The sequence below is a fragment of the Dermochelys coriacea genome, chromosome 26, assembly GCF_009764565.3.
Source record: "Dermochelys coriacea isolate rDerCor1 chromosome 26, rDerCor1.pri.v4, whole genome shotgun sequence".
Taxonomy (NCBI): domain Eukaryota; kingdom Metazoa; phylum Chordata; order Testudines; family Dermochelyidae; genus Dermochelys; species Dermochelys coriacea.
In genome coordinates, this window is record NC_050093.1 from 1,233,259 (window position 1) to 1,248,728 (window position 15,470).

General features: G+C 31.1%; 1 long non-coding RNA gene across 1 annotated transcript in view; it reads left to right on the plus strand.

The window, feature by feature from the left end:
* Window positions 1-2,869, plus strand: part of LOC122457559 — a 63,159-nt gene extending 60,290 nt beyond the window's left edge. Inside the window, exons 3-4 of the long non-coding RNA XR_006277147.1 lie at window positions 279-470; window positions 854-2,869. This is a non-coding gene — a long non-coding RNA (uncharacterized LOC122457559). The remainder of the gene's footprint in view (window positions 1-278; window positions 471-853) is intronic.
* Window positions 2,870-15,470: the final 12,601 nt, after the last annotated feature.

Consider the following 15,470-nt stretch of genomic DNA (forward strand, 5'->3'; position numbering starts at 1 on the left):
TTTGTTAATGACTAGAATATTTCTGTATGTATCTGTCATTGTTGTACCTGAAGTGTTTATGACTAACTTCAAAGCCAGACAGACATACAAGTAGGCTCATATCAATCATAGATTCTCACAAAGTAACGTGAGTTCTGAAAATAGCGGGGGCCTCACCCATAGGAATATTATCTATCTTTCTTTCTTTCTGCAAAATAGTTTTGGAATGACATTGCATTCAGTAACAACTATCAATCAATCATATCCATCTCTAATGATACTTATCTCAACCTTTCCAGAGCATGCAAACCTGAGCAGATGATTGGGACATGTCATACCAAGATAAAGTCATGAGCCAATTTCCATTGATGAAGGCTGGTGTATATCCAAATAAATAATAAATTTGCACTGCTTGTCTCGAACAGCACAAGATGGTATGTTCCTGAGGTAGAGAGCCAGGAGCTGGAGGGATTTGGGCGGTGCCTTTCTCCGTGTGATTTGTAAGCAGGTGCTCTGCATGAATGCTCCCAATGTAGCTAGCAAGCAGCGTGCGGGGCTCCAGGTGCGGTTGTGCTGAGCGATCACAGTGCCCTGCTGCTTGTGTCTAGCCTGGGCTGTTTCTCACAATGCTTTGCTAGTGAGTTAATGGGGCACAGCGGTCCCACAGTCCCAGGCTACATTCTGGAGATCCTGTCACAAGGGGTACTCACTGGGAAGAGCCATGGGGAAGGGGAGGCAAGGTTTGACACCTGGCCCTCTTAGGGGTGGTTTCTTCCCCCTGACACAAGGCCCTTACCCCAACTACATCATCAGTTTTTGCTTAGCTACATATTAGACTTTAGTTTAATTCTCTGTATTTCCATATACGTTACAGGTCAATGTTGAGTGGAAGAAGTCTGCTAAAGGTAGATGAGGAAAAGACACTGGAATGGAATCTTCCTATTACTAAGGAAGAGGAATTTCCAGTCCTGGGTGGATTGATGACTCACAACTTAGTCAGCTCTTCTTTGCATGCTGGTTGAGTAAAGGTGCCCTGAAGCAAGGTAACTGCTGTTGGTTGTGAATTGGACCCAGCTCCTTTATACTTTAGTTTTAATTTGTACAGGATGGGATTTAATTAGCTAGAACAGCTTGAATTTGTCTGTCTGTTAAACTACACTTTTAGTTGTTGAATTAATTAAAAAAAAAAATCTTCATTTCTAACACATTTGTATGTCAGATCTCATTTGTACCATGTGGTAACTTTGATCAATTTATGAGTGGTGTTTGGCATCTACATAAACAAGCATGTGCTACAAGTGTTTTGAACAATTTTATATTTCTAACAGATGTGTTTTCATATCTGTATTTGAGATCTGTTAGATGTACAAGATCAAGCCAAGTGTTCTATAGCGAAATAAAGTTAAACAAATTTGTTAATAACTAACAAGTGTTGCACAAAAACTAGTTAATAATCAGACAATTGTTATACTTTAGATTAATCTTCTAAAGATCCTAGTGGAAAAAAACTACATGTAAGATTTAAAGTAATTTCTACTACCTCACTCCTTCAAACAGATGTTATACACTTACCAAAAGAACCAAGATCGAACAAAACTTGTTCAACCTACCTAACAAAACAGAAAAACATTGTGTGTGTTTGACTTGGATCTTATTCAAGAGTCTCATCTTTCAAGCATGATGTAATTAATTTGAGATTAGAGTGAAAAACATAGCTCTCAAGTGCGTGATATCAGACATGTTTATTAGATACTGAAAACAGGATTTAATGACTGTCTGTCTACTACAATCCTAGAATCACAGTTATTTATGTTTTCATTAAGAAATTATAACTAGATGTGTAAGACATGATTTACTGTTCACCCTACATAATTTGTCTCAAAATAAAACATTTATCGGATGATATAAAATGATCAGGTAAAGATTTGTCAACTCTTAAACTCCTTGTCACTTGAGCACCAAAAAGATGGTTTTTGTAACTACAGTTAACAAAACATGTTTGACTATTGTTTGGAGTTTACTGATAGGAAATAAATCTTACATTATAGCAATTTTAAACTTGACCTGATAGGTGTTCAGATATGGAGATTAATGAGATAATGAGCTGAATATCCTTATCAAACTCATTATCAAAGTTTGATTGGTGAACAAATTTGAGACAGTTGTTGTACCATGTCTTTAACAAATACCACTTCAGATGCAATAAGAGTCCGGTGGCACCTTTTACCAGTAGTTAATCCAGTAAGGTATTTAGCTCTTTTACCCACAAAAGCTTAAGTACTGGTAGCAAAACAAAATATGTATTTAGGCATCTGTTGTTAACTGTTTTAACCATCAACATCAGGATCTAGGATAACAATCAATCATGTTAAATACCGAATATGGACAGTGATTGTTCACTAACATCCTGTCATCTGATGAGGATGTTTAAGATGTTAGAGAATCTGTTTTCTAGAGAACATTATGGGCAGATTGTTTCAAAATGTTGTTTGATTTGAAGTTGTCTGAACTCAGAGAATCTAGGATGTTTGATTTACATATCTGATAAACATCCTAGATTCTCCATATCATCTGATGACATGTAAATAGTGAACACTGTTTGTATAATGTAGAGTTAGAAAAACAGTTTTCCAACCAAGATTAAAGATTTTTAAAATTAACTTTGGTGAGCAAACAAACAAACCTGTCTGTGTGAAAACTGACAGTTATGATCATGAGAAAGTTAATATTTAAAGATTGGTATACCATTTCTTTTATAAGAGTTTCTTAAGTGCACTTTAATTGAAACTACATGAACTTCAAACTATCATTCAGATTTAAACATGTAAATCTTGAAACTGAGACATAACATCCAACTTACTTTCCCGATTGGAAGATTAAAGATATTACTAGTGTCAAATCTTAATAAATTGTTCTTTATTCAAACAATAGTATCAGGAAATCAACTATAAAACAAAGCAATTTGTATACTCCTAGTCATTAGTTTGCTTACCACTTGTGTTTTCAAACTGTTACCAAGGTTTCAGAATAGCAGCCGTGTTACCAAGATAGTCTGTACTTTTGTTTCTGTTACCCTGTCACTTCTGTCAAAGTAAAGAATCATACAGAATGCTACTAAAGTGATTAAATTTAGACAAAGAAAGGGTGTCAAAACTAAGCATAATCTAAACTTGTAAAATAGTTAACTGTTCATTCAAGCAGAAAATATAACCCTGTCCTGTAAAACAGTGTTCATAGTTCTGACAACTGAAACCTTTTGAGAAAGTTTTTATCTGCTTCTTAGGTTTACAAACAAACAAAGTAAGTCACTGTTTAAGTAGAACTTACTTACTTAATCAGATTTCCAAAGTTTAGTTGAAAGTTCTACTCGAAAGTAATCTCATTGACCTGAATACTTGGTTTTGACTAACTATTTATAGTATCTGTGTTTAGGTGAAATTTTTACTTGAGTCAGCAGGGATCAAAATGACAGGTTTCAGAGTAACAGCTGTGTTAGTCTCTAAGATGCCACAAGTCCTCCTTTTCTTTGTAAGCTAAAACTGGATCTCACTGAAGCAATTTAACATTTTGATACCTAAAAAGTGGTCAAAACTTTAATAGTTTTAGTATTGTAAAGTTTTTGGTAATATGAGTAACTTTCAAAACTAAGACACTAACTCTCTCATCTATCTTCTTGAGGTAATTGAGATTGTAATCTGTGACTGTGAAAAAAATCTTTTTTTAGTAAAGACAAGATTCTGTGAGATTTATTAAGTGGTATGATAAAGTGTACCTGTACACTTGTTTAGAGTCTCAGTTTATAGTGTTTCTATCTGGATGCAGAGAGTACTCTGGATGAGGTGTAGATAACAAATGTGAACTAAGTTGAAATTAGTACTGACAACTGTATTTCTCAAACTCAAATTTTTACAGAGTTTAATCTGAGTTTGCACTTTGATCCAAACAAATCCTTGATTGAGTAGATATTGAAACACAGTCACTGTGAAGTAAAATAGAAGCCTCAATTACTGCTGGATGATCAGTTTGACCAAAGATGTACAACAATACTTGTACTATGTTCTTGTAGGAGTGGGATTTTATAATTGAGGTACTAGCTTTACAGCACAAGATTAATGTCCTGATTTTATTTTACCAGCCACCCTTTTTGAATAGCAGAATGGCAGTCTGGATGCATTCCTATGTCTGTACTGATAAGGGTGACCATAAAGATTGTTCTGGTCTGTCTCTGCCTTTTGTTTTAATTTCTTATTTGTAAGACATTTGCCTACTAAATTAATGTCTATAGACATTAATCTCTATGACAGATAACATTTCTCTAATCTATATTGTACATTTACTTAGAAAGATACAAATAATCCAAAGGACCTGAAACCCTGACGTGAACTCTTAGTTTATCTTTTATGTATTCTGTAGACTTCAAAAGGGTCTTTAGTCTCTCCCAAAAAGAAAAGGAGTATCCATGGCACTTTAAAGGTTTCTGGGAGAGACTCTGTTTGTGATGGCTTTCATACCTTATCTTTTTCTCTGATGTGTGTGAATGAGGGAATGCATGCATCAGGAAAAGTGAGAGACTAGCCTTGGATATTTTCCTAGTGTTTTTCCATTGTAGACAAACATGTTAGCAGCGCCAATGACTGACCTCAGGTGAGGCAGGCACCCCCAAAGGCAAGACAACAAATTGGTAATCTTTGGGTTTTCTGCTGTTTAATGATGGGAGATATTGTCCAGATTCCCAAGGACTCAATAACTGTCAAATTATTACATGTGCATTTTGCAAACTCAAAGATGGGGTGTTGCCACAGAACTCCACGTTCAGTTCTGCAAAGCCTCAGATCACAACTGACAGAGCCTAGCTCCTCACTTGAGCTACAAAGATTAGTTAGCAGTCTATAGTTTAATGGCCAGTTTGAGCACAAGTCAATCTACAGAACTTGTGGGTGCATGTTGTATGACTGAAAAGCATACGCTAACTATTGTATTTTCAATAAATACACCATATTTGCGTTCTCTCATGCTATATGAAGCAGTCAGATATTTGATTTAAAATAATAGTGAGAGTTGTGTTAAAATATATGAACTTAGCACAGGGGATCTTTTAAAAATACCTTCCCTTGCTGCTAGAGACAATAAACTTCAACTGAACACCCATTTGTCTCTAATCTTGTTCATGTGTTTTATCTGTCAGATCAAGTGTTTGAAACTTAGATTATGAAAAACATGTTTGTACATCAGATGCTGAGAATATAACAGTTCCTCACTGTGAGTTAGTCTGGCAAAAATTCAAAACTAAACAATCTATGGACTTTGTTCAATGTAAAGTGTATCTTCACTCTAAAATTTTCAGTCAACTTTTTAAAACATTTAACACTCTATATAGAGAAATTTTTTTTAAACAGTTGGAGACTAGGTTGTTTTGGTTTACTCAATCTAAACATGGTTACAAGATTCTCTTGAATGAAATTGTAAAACAAGTGTTTTTGATTTGTTAAATCAATTCATCTAACACATGAAACTAAACTAGTGTTGGTGTAAAGTGTTTCTAGTACATTAAAGTTTACTAGTTTACTTGAACTGTGACATCTAGTCTTTAAAGTTTTGGCTTAAAACTCTTAAAGTGTTACTAGTTGAATTGAAACATATGATTGTATTAAACTATACTAATAAATTGCCTCTAGAAAACAGTAGTGTTTTCCTCTAGTTGAAAGTTCAATTAGTTGGTGTACAACACATTTGTGTTTTCTACACTTACAAATTTACTGAAATCAAAGATTTTATTAAACTAGATTATACATTTACGTAGTTTACATAATTGTTTACAATCCTTACAAATTTATACAGTTCTGTTTCTTTGACAACTGCTAAAATTTCTAATACAGTTTGAAAAGTTTTGTATAAACTCAATTATATTAACTAGATTCTCAACCCTACTTCCACAGATCTACTACTGTAGATTTTGGATTTATAGTTAAAGATTAATGCTTTTAACTTATGTTCAAGTATTCAGATTAAGATCTAAACCTTGTAGTAAGTGCTTTTTGTGTACAGTTCTGGACATTTAGTTATTAGATCAGTTTAACTAATTATATACCATAATCACATTTTACAAAGCAGATATAATCAAATTTAGACTTATGAAGCAGTTGGATCTATATATTCTAATGTAATACAAACTGTTATTAGATCAGTCTAAGGATTTAAATTGTTAATCAAATGTCACTTCTACTTCATGGAATCCAAGGACTAAGTAAGATATTAAACATTTGACATTGTACAAAGATTGATTAGCTGAAAGATTTTGTACAAACAAACTTGTTTAAAATATTTACTCATAATCTAAACAAGTAAATATTCAGTTTATATAAAAGTATAGTTGTCTAAACTAGTTTGCTTTCAAACTCAGTTTGACTATTCTTCAGTTATCATTACAAATTTATATAATGTAACATTTATAACACCCAAGTCTAATTGGTTTAGTTTTGGTCTGAGTCTCCAGACATAAGTAAACAGTCTATGCTTACATCTATAAAGATCAGACGTGAGTGTTAATAGATTAAGATCTTGAGATTCAAATTTAGTTGAGTTGCATTGTTTCATGTGTAAAGTTGACTAATAATGCAACTACAAAATTAGTTTGTCACATTACAAAAACTAAAGTCGTAAAGTGTTCTCAGTTTATAATTAAAGCCATTCTGGTAGTTAACTGGTTGTCAGGCAAAGGAAGTGTTCTCAAACTGTCACCATCTAAAGAATGTTTTTAGTAGAATGACAGTTATAGAATATCTGATCTAAAAATCATGTATACACCTCTGTTCTAACTGATTTGATACTGATTTTCATAATCTGTTAAGCTTCTTTCTAAATTGATCATGATTAGAAGAATCATAAAACTTTTTCTTTTACAATAAAATTACAATATGAAGTTAAGTTGATTAGAAATTTTAATGATCAACTTTATCCTATTCCATAATTAATTTAAACTTTACTAAGTTCAGAATGTTTAAACAATTTTAGTAAACATAATGAACTAACCTGTAAACTAACTTTTATGTAATTGTTTACAGTTAGAATGTAATACAATTTGTTTCTATGATCATGATTACAATAACACATCATGTTTTATTCTAACTTCATATAGAATAAACTTTCTGATCATGAAAGTTAGTTGGTTTTTGGTATCAATACTATTCTAACAGTATAAGTAACAAATTTGTTTAAGTGAAAGTTTGTTTTTTAATACTAAACTAAAAATAATAACTTTAAGAAATACTACCAAAGGATCTTCATGATATTTTAGTCAAGTATACGATTATAAAACTAGACACAGGTTAGTTAAACTGTAGTAGTTTTTTTAATAAAGATTGTATCTTTAGTTTCTAATTTGTGAAAAGTAACTAAGTTTCTATCTTTAAGTAAAGTTTAGGTTAGTTTTTGATCAAAGAATGTCAAACGTTTAATGTATCCTAAACTAGATAAAGGTAAGACTAACAAATAGAAAAAGTTCAGTTTACTCTTTAACACGATTAAACATCAGAACATACTTAGTATTTCAACTATAGTTCATTTTAGTAAGTAACCTGTATACTAAGTTTTAGAAAACTGTTTGTCTATAAAGGTTTAGTTTTTCAGATTATTCTAACCTAGTCATTCAAACACTGAACCTTTAGGATAGTACTTGAAATATACTATTACATTAACCTGATATTCTAACATCAGAACATAAAAGTACTGTTTACCCCAAACCAACAATGAACAGCTACAAGTACAGTAAGTTTCTAACACCAGAACATTTTTTAAACTAAAAAATGAACTAATTTTAAACGAAATACTAACTTGTTAAAACTGTTTTTAAAAGCCAAACTTTAACTGAACTTTTTCTAAACTACTGTTTTTAGTATAGTTTGAACTACAGGACATTCTGCACTTAACCTGGTCCACTGTGGGGTAGTGTTTAACCTGTTTGTAGTTTTGCTAAACCAAGCTTTAAAGTACTTACATACAGAAACAATTAACAACTTTAGTTTAGGTTAATTCCACAGAGAGTAAGCCAACTACTGTTTACTCTAGAGTAGTTTATTCTTCACTTCATGATAAACTAAGTTCAATCTCAAAAGCAAACTAACTACTCTACTCTGTGTGGAATAATATTCCACACAGAGTGAACTTTAGTACTCAAACTAGTTTACTCAGTTGTACTTTTTACTAGAGTAGTTATAATTTCACTATGAAACTTAAATTGGTTTTGAGATTAGAGTACTTTAGTGAAATTAGTACTCAAAGACTTTATTATTCCACACAACTAATTTCACTAATAGTGTTCAAACTTAAATGAGAGAACTTTAAGGTTGTTTAGTGTTAGAGTACTTCAAATGGTTACTTTTAATCAAGTTTAAGTTTAGAAACAGTTAACTCTAAAATTGGCTTTTGGTTTATTCCACCCAGAGTAAAGACAGCAAGGACAAGTGTTGTGTTAAACAAACACTAAGTTAATTAATAAGTTTAATCTAAAACACATCAACTTTCAACTGAGTTTAAATTTAACCTGTACAGTTTAGAGTGAAGGTAAGTTGTCTATAGAGTAAATGTAACCCTACTTTAGGTTGACAGGGTAAGACAAAAGTCCACTTTAGACTGTGACTATGTTTTAAATTCAGTTTCCAAACACAGTTTTATAAAACTAAACTTTGACTATACTAGACTGGAAACAAAAGTCAAATTGTTTGGAAACAGTAGTTTATAAAGTTTGGAAACAGTGTTAAACTTTAGAAACTGAGTACTAACAGTTTAAACACTAAATTTGTTGTTTTTTTTTGGTTTAGTTTCCAGTCAGTTTCCAAACAAACACACACTTTAATTGGAAACAACACACTGTTTTGAGTAAACTTAGTTAAACTGTTTCCAAACAACAGTTTCCAATTATAGTTTATAATTGGAAACTGACTTTAAACTGGTTTTTATACTCAATTATAATTGGAAAGTAAACTTTGGAAAAAGTAGTGTTTCAAATTATAAAGTAATTATAAACTTTGTGTTTATAATTGGAAACTGGAAATGTTACTTTACTTTATAATTGAGTACAGTGTTTCCAATTGGAAACATAGTGTTCGAGTAGTTTCCAATTATACAGTTTTATAAACAGTTTCCACTCAAACAGACTGGAAACAGTTTACATTTTAAAACACTATAAAACTTTTAGTTTCCAAACACTAACAGTTTGACTGACTAGTCAAAGTTTACTAGTAAACTCAAGTAGTTTCTTCTTCTCTTAGTTTTAGTCAAACCAAGTTTATAAAGTACTTAACAAATTTGTCTGACTAAAGTTTAGGGTTAAAGTACACTAGTATTACCACTGAAGTGAAAAAAAATCAAAGTATAACTTGGTGAACTGACAACACTAAAGTAATGTTTGAGTTTATATAAACAGTGTTCTTTGCTTAGGCTTAGTCTAAGGTGCCACAAGTCCTCCCTTTCTTTTTGCAAATACAGACTAACACAGCTGCTACTCTGAAATCAGACCTTCAAACTAACAAATTTATTTGAGCATAAGCTTTTGTGAGCTACAGCTCACTTCATCGGGTGCATTTGGTGGAAAAAACCACCTTTGGATCTCCTCTGTTTTTTCCACCAAATGCACCCGATGAAGTGAGCTGTAGCTCACAAAAGCTTATGCTCAAATAAATTCGTTAGTTGCTAAGGTGCCACAAGTACTCATTTTCTTTTTGAAGGTCTGAGTTTGTTTAGTATTACCAGTTCAAACTGAGTTTATTACCAAACTTATGTAAACAAATGAAACTACTAACAAGTGAACTTGAGTAACCATTTGAACTTTAATTTTGAATAGTACATGATACTTTTTCTGAACATCACAACTAGAGTTGTGAAAGTTTTAGTACTTTTAGACATCTAGTTTAGAGTAAAAGTTCATATAGAGTCTAACAAACATTTGTTTCAGTAGCATTAAACAATGTAGACTAACAAAGTGGACCTTAAGCAAAGTACTTTTAATGTAGACAGATGTTCCATTTCACAGTAAGAGTACACTTTTTTTACATTTCTAAAGTTTTGTGGTTAGTACTGAAGTGTCCTTTTGTAGTTCAGTTGTATAAAGTACTTGGGGAACTTTTAAAGTAGTTTCTGTACTTCGCTGTAAAGTCTTTTTACTGAAGAACTAAGTCACTTAACCTACTTAGTTCTACTCTGAAACCATATGGTTTCAGAGTTCTGTAGATTTAGGGTACTGTATATAAAATTAAAGTTTACATATATACTTTGTACTTAAAGTACAAAGTATATGTTTATGAACAAAGAAACTTTGTTAAAGTGACCTTATTCACATGACCTATGTAAAGTAAATCTGTTTGAAAAGTAACAGTTTGAAACAAACACTACACTTACATTCACTTGTTGCACTTCATGGTACTATGTTAAGTGACCTTCAGTACTGAAGTTAGGGTTTTATAGTAAACTAACTTTAGTTTAGGTTTTGGGTAAACTAACTTTAGAGGTTTTTATCAAAGGTCACTTACTATAAGTAAACCCTAAAGCAAAACTATACTTCACTATAAGTAAACCCTGTTTGTTTGTTTGTTTAACAGTGTACACTGTTAAACAAAGTGACCTACCACAAGGGAAGGGTAACCACTTTCTGTATACAGTGCTATAAAATCCCACCTTGCCAGAGGCAGAACCCTTAAGATACTTTCCCCTGTAAAGGGTTGTCAGCTCATTGGAAGTAAAGAAGCTATCTCACTGGCACCTGACCAAAGCTGGAGGGGAAGAAACAAATGCTTTTGCTGGGAACGGATCAGGAATACAGACAGACCATCTCTTAGACAGGTTCTGCTAGCTCAAGGATTTTTACTTCACCTGTACAAATTAAGAACCATCAGGTATGCAAATTGGTAAAAATCAGGATAACACATACCCACCCCTTTCCTGGGGAAGGCTTGATAAATCCAAGAGTTTGAATCTCCAAAGTAGGCTTGTTCCCTGTTGTTTGTTAAACCCTGTGCTGCCACCACCAAGCTTGTTAGAGGACAAGGCTAAATTTGTGCCTCAGGAAGTTTAACCTATGCTTGTAAGAAATAAGCTTATGAGGTCTTTCATGCAGGTCCCCACACCTGTCAAGGTTCCTTCCCCAGTCTGAACTCTCCATGTACTTTAGGGTACTAAACATTTTAATTATGGAAATGAAATAAACTAAAAAGTATAGTTAATAACTTTAAAGTGAAAGTGAATTTACTTTACAAAAGTTTCAAGCAAAAGTTAATTTTGAGCACTGGTTTCTAGTTTAGTGTTTTTGTTATGGTATTGTTACTTAAGAACTAAATGTTTCAAAGTTATGCATTAAAACTAAATATTGAACAGTACTTTAATTTAAATTTATGGTATTCAACAATTTTATTAGATCTGTACTTGCAAGATAAATTTGCAAACAGTTTAATCTACAGACTTTCATGAATCATAGAAACTCAGATTAATTTAAACTTAGTAAGGTGCTTTGTTTGTTCATGTAACTGTTGCAGTGTAGATTACAATGCATTGTAAAGTTCATCTTCATCTTAATATCTGACAGGTTAAGCTGTCAAACAGATGGTTAATCTTAAAGTACTTAAATTTCTTGCATTACATTGCTTTACTAAAGCTGTACATTATTGTAAGTGACAACTTGCATTACAAGTTCAAGAGTACTTGTGGCACCTTAGAGACTAACAAATTTATTAGAGCATAAGCTTTCGTGAGTCTGTATTCGCAAAAAGAAAAGGAGGACTTGTGGCACCTTAGAGACTAACACGGCTGCTACTCTGAAACCTGTCAATAAAGTTCAACAGTACTGTGTTTACTAAATAATGCCAGTTAGTTACATTAAAGTGTTAAGCTACATTCATTTAACTTAAATCTGAGAGAGTAAAAGACTAACACTTAGGTTTTAGTGTTTAGGTTTTACTTTAACACTAGGTGTTAAATCTTTAGATCTAAACTGAACCAGGAGATTTGTATATTCAGTTTTTGCACATTTGAGTAAAAACTAAGTGCTTGCATCCAACACTTCATGTTTGAGTACTTCAGTTTTACTCAAAACTATACTGTACTGATCTGAAACTTCATTAGAAGTTACTGTAAACAGTATGTTACAAAGTACTTTAAAAAGGTGATGTTTAAGTACTTGATTGATGTATAAAACTGATTGTATCTAAAAATTTTAGATAGTTTTATACATCAATCAATCAATCATTTTTTAATGTTAAACTTTGATCCACTTTGAACCATACTGTTTAATCCACAACACTGGAGTTCAATTGTTTGGTTCTGAGTATGAAACAAATTCAAATTTATTATGAGTAGCAGCCATGTTTGTATCTGCCAAAAGGAGTACTTGTGGCACCTTAAACATGTAAAAGTACTAATTTGAGCATAATGTTCTAAAGTGTACTGTAAGCTGTAGCTCATGAAAGCTTTACAACAATGTTGTAAACACTTATCTACATTAAATATTCTGTTTAAATGTTCTTAGTTTAATTAAGATCTATAAAGTTCACATCACTTAGTGTTATGTTTATCTACTGATTAGATAAACACTGTGTACATGATTAATGTTAAATACTATACATGTCTGATAGAAAGTTAGTTTCTTAGAGTACCACTATGTTAACATAAATAGTTAAATACTGTTACTTTGTTTAGTTGACTAACCATATTTGTCAAGTTTGACAATCCAAAGTGTTGTACATAGTCAAGTAACTTGACTAACATTTTACTGTCTTTATCTAGTGTTTGTGTAGTTTTGTACATTAAGTTCTATGTATACTTGACTGAGTAAACTTGGTTAATCTAAAGTGAGTATGTTGAATTAAACATTGACATCATATGTGTAAAAATGTTCAGTTTTTAATGTTTAGTTACCCAGTTTTACAGTTTTTAAACTAGATAGTAAGGTAGTTTTAACATAAGTAAATGTAAGATTAAAACTTATATAATGTGTGCACACATTTAATCTTGTAGTTGTACATGTACATTACAAACAGTTAACTAAATCACAGGTTAATGTGTGCACAAACTATACACTTCATGAATGTCCAGTTTGAAATTTGCACACATTAACCTAAGATTGTATATAAAAGTTTGTGTATCTTTATCGATTGTGCACACATTTAGTTTGTTCACACTAAGATTAACAATCGATTAAAAGGTTTAAAGATTATGTAACTGGACATTCATGAAGTTTTATCTTTAAAAGGTTGAACAAAGTTTAAACTTTATAAGATACACATTCACGAAGTTAAAGGTAGACAAAGATTAAGTCACGACAATCGTTTAAGATTTAAACTGTGTAAGATTTAAGATTATCGATTAAAACTTACACAAAGTTTTTTAAACTATGAACACAGTTTAAGATTTAAACTGTGTAAGATTAAACTATGAACACAGTTTATAAACTTTTAATCGATAATCTTAAATCTTACACAGTTTAAATCTTACACAGTTTAATCTTACACAGTTTAATCTTACACAGTTTAACTTTAAGTCACGACAATCGTTTAACGATTGTCGTGACTTAAATCTTACACAATCGATAATCGATTGTGTAAGATTTAAGATTAAATCTTTAAATCTTAAACTGTGTTCATAATCTTAAATCTTACACAGTTTAATCTTAAATCTTACACAGTTTAAAAGTTTATAATCGATAAACGATTGTCGTGACTTAAATCTTACACAGTTTAAGTCACGACAATCGTTTATCGATAGTTTAATCTTACACAGTTTAATCTTACACAATCGATAAACGATTGTCGTGACTTAAACTGTGTAAGATTTAAGTCACGACAATCGTTTATCGATTATAAACTTTTAAACTGTGTAAGATTTAAGATTAAACTGTGTAAGATTTAAGATTATGAACACAGTTTAAGATTTAAAGATTTAATCTTAAATCTTACACAATCGATTATCGATTGTGTAAGATTTAAGTCACGACAATCGTTAAACGATTGTCGTGACTTAAAGTTAAACTGTGTAAGATTAAACTGTGTAAGATTAAACTGTGTAAGATTTAAACTGTGTAAGATTTAAGATTATAAACTGTGTTCATAGTTTATAAACAATCGATAAACTGTGTAAGTTTATATTCATAAACATTTTAAACTGTAAGTTTAAAAGTTTGTGTAAGTTTATAATCGATTGTGTAAGATTTAAACTGTGTGTATCTTTGTTTAAGATTAAGTTCAAGATTATCGACTGTGTACCTTATAATCTTAAACTTTGTACCTTATAATCTTACACAATCGATAAACACAGTTTTTAAATCTTTGTGTAAGTTAAACATTTTAATCTTTGTGTTTAAGATTACCTTAAAGTTTAGTCGATAATCTTTAAACTTAAACGTTGTTTAGATTAAGATTTATATTCATGAACTTAAACTCTTTAAAAACAGTCGATAAACAAGGTTTAAGAAAGTGTATCGACTGTACCTTTAAATCTTTATCTAAACTTTAAACTTAGTTAAACACAGTTTTTAAATCTTTTAAAGATTTTAAAGTTTAAATAAATATAGTCACTGGACATTCATGAAGTTCAAAGTTTACCTTACACATTCATGAACTTTAAATAAATAAAGATTTAATCTGTGTACCTTACACACTATCGATTAAAGATTGTGTAAGGTAGATAATGATAAACTTTAATTGTGTAAGATTATCGATTAACTTAGATTGATATCTTAAAGATAATCTACAATTAACAATCAATTGTTAATCAACCTTACACAATGTTACACAAAGGTACACAAAGATTAAGATTGTAAGTAAGATTGTATAAACTCTTATCTATCTACCTTACACAAAGTTACTGTAACTAACTGAGTTTGAAGAACTGAAAGTTCAACATCCAGTTACATAAACTAACACGTGTTCATCTAAGTTAAAGTGAGTTTCAAACTGTTACACACACAATGAATGTTTTTAGTTGTAAACTTTGAAACAATGAAGTTTTAGTATGTTCAAACATTAGTTTACCAACTACAACTTATAAAGTTCACTAATGACTTAAACATTTTACTGTAATGTACACTGAAAGTTGACTTACAAATGTTTTATTGTATAAGTTTTAAACATTAAGTTCTTCACATTTAAAGCTCCAAACACTTAAAACACTAAAAACTTTAACCTGTAGTTAAGTTAACTCTAAAATTTACATAACAGTTTGAACAGATTATGTGAATATAAATGTATTAATACTATAAATCTTGTTACTGTACTTTCACAGTAAAACTCAGTTTTTAGGATTAGATATGAAAACCAACATATACTTCTATTTAGTAGTTATGTAGTTTAAGAGTAAACAATTAGCTAGTTTAAGGTTCAACTATTCTGTGCTTTCAAGTTGTTCAATTAGTTTCAAGTAAACCTTGATGAATTGGAAACCAAGTTGTTTATTATGAACCAACCAAACTACACATATATAATAATTTCTTATAGCATTTAAACAGCAACAAA